We start from the raw sequence: 5166 nt of genomic DNA, 5'->3' as shown, positions 1-5166 counted from the left end.
TATGGTGATCAGGTGGGCCGTATGATCCGTCGAGTCTCCAATAAGCGTGGGGGGTTACGAAGCAAAGATGGCTTGCTGCTGGCACATGCCTTTGTAACGAGTAGAACGCTCTACTCAGCCCCTACCTTCACATGTGCAAACACGACGAGACCAACTCGAGGGCGGGCACCGCAAAGTCATCAAACGGGCTCTTGACCTTCCCATTACCACATCCAACCAGCGTTTGTTGGACCTGGGAGTGGTCAACACCTATCGGGAACTCCGAGACGCCCGTCTCGTCAACCAATATACGCGCCTATCACAAACGCCATTCGGTCACCGCATTCTTGACCGACGCCACATCCAACACACCCTCACATTTGAGGAACGGGTACGAGCGCCAGAACCCTAGAGATGCGCCCTCAGGGTCCCACCCATTCCCCGCAATATGTCACACTCTGACCACAATGGCCGTCGCCAGGCGCGTGCGGAATCACTGGAGCGACATTATGGCCGACAACAACACGTGTATTACGTGGACGTTGCCGGTCCCCACTGTGGGTGGTGCTTCACCGCAGCAGTGGTCCACAACACTACCACAGTGGCAGGACTCACTTTCCGCGCCTACAGCGCGACACATGCAGAGGAATTCGCGATTGCGCTCGCACTCTCCCTCCTACAAGAGAAACACATCATTAACGACTCGAAGGGGGCCTGTCGGAACTATGAGCTGGGTTAGATACCTCTGCTCGCCTGGCGCATCCTACAAAATTGCTGTCGGTCCAGCGACCCTCCAAACTGTAGCCTCATCTGGGCTCCCGGCCGCCAGGGACTCAGGGCAATCAGCCGATCAGGCGGCCGGCGCGCTCTCTCCCCGGGAACTCACACTTGCTCAGGAAGGCTAATCCGAGCCTACCCAATCTCTAGTTAAATTCAAAGACATCACTACATATTATAAGGACAGTCATCGCCGCTTTCCGGATCCCTGTAAGGGTCTCCGAAGAGGAGACGAACGGCTTCTTCTCAATATTTTTACAAATACAATGCTGTTGCCGGCAGTATTGAAACATTTCAATTCAAAATTAGATGGTGGCTGCATGCAGACTGTGCGGAGCGACGTTCTCGGACGTTTTCAATATGTTCTGGGCCGGCTTTCCCAATCCCCATCCTTCCCATACCTTCATCTCCCACCCTTATAGGGAGGCCTGGGAGGCGGCGCTGCTCAGCTGCCATGACCTGCAGTCCCAACGGACCTTGGTCGCCATGGCGCGAGCGGTGCTAGACGCCATTGGGGCTCCGGAATAGGAGTTACACCTAGATTTGTGAGGACCTTGGCCATAGGGCCTGGGTCCAAACACCTCCTTGTGCATCATAAACGTTTACCACCACCACCACCTTCCCACGCGCAGAAAAGAAATGTCAGGGTTCAATCTTCGTTAAACATATTATACTATGAAATCATTCCCAAGGTAAAAATCTGGCAATGGCCCGACCCAAATCTAGAGTTCGCCACCGTAGCGGACACGCTAAATTATGGTTTGGTCCAAATCTGCCAAGGTCAATTTTCGGGGGTGGTGGGTAAAATTCTGGGGCTATCCTGGGCCAAAGTTGGAGATTTTTTTATTACATTTTTTATTTCCTCAGGGCATAAGGGCAATTGGGAAGGTGGAAAGAGAAAGAAAAGAGTGGGTGGGTTTTAAATGAAGGAGAAAAGGTGGACCGATGTAATGAAGGCGAGGAGGGAGTGGTGATGTGGCCCCTGCGTCCAAGCAATATATAAGGACGGCTCAGCTGTACTTATTTCTGTGTATACGGCACGTCCCATCGTTCAGGATGCAGTCTTTGCTGAGCGGTGACGGGCGACGCCTTGTGCGAAGAGTACTTCAAGTCCAAAATTTTCTATGGTACATGTGCAGCAGCGCGGGTGCACGGCGGCAGAAGACCGCGTGCTATCAGTCAAATATGACGGAACGTTGCAGTCGCGTTGTGAAGCCACTGCTTGTGGCATACAAAACGACGCCTTGCGAACAGCATCCCTGCCATGCGCCTCTGGTCGCAGACACTCAGTATCCTTTCAAAACAGCGGCTGAGTCCAGCCAAATGGGCCCAAAAAAATGTTTGGGTTTTAACATGGTTAATCTACCGCGCGAAAGCACTGTCTCTTTTTTTGCAATCGCTGGGCCAAGTTTGGAGGTCACCATAGTGTTGGACATGGTAAGTTACGGTTGGACATCGATTTTGGTCCAAACTGGCCAAGGTCAAACTTCGGGGATGGGTGGATGAAATTTTTGGGGTTGTCGGAGAGAAATCTGGAGGTCACCATCGTGTTGGGCGCGGTCAATTATAGCTGGACATCAATTTTTGTCCAAATCGGCTGAAGTCAAATTTCAAGTTTGGGTGGGCCATATTTGGGGGTCACTATTGTGTTGGTCCAAATCGGCCAAGGTCAAATTTCGAGGTTGGGCAGGCCATATTTGGGGGTCACTATCGTGTTGGGCACGGTCAATTATGGCTGGACATCGATTTTGGTCCAAATCAGCCAAGGTCAAATTTCTAGTGTGGGTGGACAAATTTTCGGGGGGATCCGAACCAACGTTGCAGGTCACCATCATGTTCTTCGCGTTCAATTATGGCTGGACATCGATTTGGGTCCAAAGCGGCCGAGGTCAAATTTCGGGGGCGGGTGGACCAAATTTTGGGGCCGCGGCCCCGGCCAAATGCGAAGGTCCTTACTGTCATGGGTGCGGTGAATTATGACCGGTCATCGATTTTGTTGATAATCGGCCGAGGTCAAATTTCGGGGGTGGAAAAAGTGAGAATTGTATTTTGAGGAAATGAAATGGCGCAGTAACAGTCTCACATATCACGGTGGACTCCCGAACCAGGCCGTGATGGAAGGGATGAAGGAGGGAGTGCAAGAATAAAGGAAGCAAGAGGTACCGTAGTGGAGGGCATCAGAACAATTCCGACCACTTGGGGTTACTTAGCGTGCACTGACATCGCACTGAACATGGGCGCCTTTTGCGTTTCGCCTGTATCGAAATGCGGCCGCCGCGGTAGTGTTCGAGCCCTGTAACCCGGCTCAGTAGCCGAGCTCTCTAACCACCACATCACCGCGGCGAGTTGGGGTGGGTGGGCCAAATTTTGGGGTGGACCAGAGCAAAGTTGGAGGTAAACACAGTTCTGGGCGCGGCCAAATTCGGGGGCGGCCACGCCGGACTTGGAGGTATCTGTGTTTCATGCTTTTTTTAACTTAACATGACGTCACTGTTGCTAGGTGTCGGCACAAGAAAGGTCGGAGGGAAAAGATTCTCGGCCGGTGTTGGTGAGTGTGCGAGCGCTTTCGCACCAATAAGTAACCGAGGCGCTGCCACCGACGTTCTGGGCTGGTTCCTCCACACCCTCAGCTAACACAATACGAGGCGGCATGCTGGAGAAGACTCCAAATAGGGACCTTCTACAACCTTCATGTCCTACATAAGATGTATCCAGAGCAGTATAGGTATACATGTCCGTGGTGCAGGGCAACCCCCACGTTATATCATATCGCATGGGAATGCACACACAATGTAGCGTTCCAAAATAATAAAGACCCAAATGCGGAGCAGTGGGAGGACCGGCTAACCAGCAGACAGCTTAAGGTCCAAAGGGACCTAGTGATGCAAGGGACAGTGGTGCCTTGGACTAGGGGCGCCAACCACGCTCAGCCTGGAAGACATCGGCAGTCTCCTGGCACGCAACCAACCCTCTCAATTGGAACAATAAAGTTTACTCTCTCTCTCTCTCTTGTCTTCTTCGAGCGCTCACCAATGGTTAAAACGAAAGAACGTTTCGGCCCCGCTACGAGGGCCTTGTTCACAATGTAAAAAATGAAAGTGAAGGCTGACGGCGAAAAAGCAGCACAAACTAGAGGGACTCAGAAGAGATGGAAGGCACCGCACGTGCTGCTCACGTCTGCAGACCCGACATTGCAGCTTGCAGCTGAGTCGGGGCTGCCGACGTCATCTCCCGACATGACCTACTTGATGCAGTGCAGGACCGCGCAGTGGACCAGGGACCCAGCAGGGTCTAAAACTCACTTGCAAAATAAAGTTTTTCTGTCTGTCTGTCTAAAGGTTGTATGAAAAGGCGAAGGAAAAAAAAATTGGAGGACGCTTAAGTTTCGCCTTTAAGAGCGAACGCGACACCGCGCTGCAGCATTGCGAAGGAATTCACGGAACGCCATCGTCCTTCGGTGCGACCCTTTGCCCGGACAATTTAAGGAAAGGAAACCTATCTTGGTGACCGCCCCAACACCGTAAGGCAAGGAAAATGAAAATAAAATTTTGTAAGGAAAGGAAAGGACGCCTGTCTCACAATTCACGCTGGACGCCCGTACCGCGCCGTAAGGGAAGGATGATCTCTTCCACCGGCTTTTCTGAGACGCGAGCTCCTTCCTTAACGAGCTCCTTAACCACCGGAAACTGCCACATCCCGACCGCGTGAAGACAACTCGAAACGTATACAAGGTTGCGCAAAAAAACATACTAGCCAGGAGCAGATGGTAGCGAGTTTTCGAAGTAACGGAGTTCTTTATCTGACGGCCTCCGAAGGCCGACTGAGGCACTAGTTCTTCCTACTAAAAATACTTTCATTACCTCACAAGTCACCCGGTCCTTGTGACGGAACAGAATAGTGGTGCTCGGTAAGTGTGGCGAACATCCACTTTTGCGGCAGTGGACTGAGGACGGTCAAGAGAGTCAGCTGTTGAGTGGTGCTTGCTACGCAGTGCATCTAGTACACCCTCAAGACATATTTTCTGTTGTAACGACTACAAGACGGCTTGTTAATCTTGCCGAGCCTTCTTACAGCCGTCGAGTAGGCGGGTTGGTGTTCAGTAAAAAAAATGGCCGTGGTTTAGCTCTGGTTAATTCAAGTTGAATTGCGGAAGCTTCGTTTCCTCAGCACGTCGTCTATGCAGCGTCTCATTCCGATGGTCATGAGAACTCAAACCTGTCTCTTCCGCAATTGAAGAGTCACTCCGGCACGTGGCACGACTTCAAGCCGCATCTTCGTTACGACGCTTCTCGAGTCGTGCAGCGCGTTCTTCTGCCGTCTCTTGAGCGCGTTGTCTCTTCCTCCCTTCGTTCTTTCGTTGTTGCCTTTCGTGCTCTCCATAACGAGTAGAAGCGCATATATATATATATA

This window comes from Amblyomma americanum, chromosome 2 (genome assembly GCF_052857255.1).
Source record: "Amblyomma americanum isolate KBUSLIRL-KWMA chromosome 2, ASM5285725v1, whole genome shotgun sequence".
Classification (NCBI taxonomy): domain Eukaryota; kingdom Metazoa; phylum Arthropoda; class Arachnida; order Ixodida; family Ixodidae; genus Amblyomma; species Amblyomma americanum.
This window is presented reverse-complemented; position numbering follows the sequence as displayed.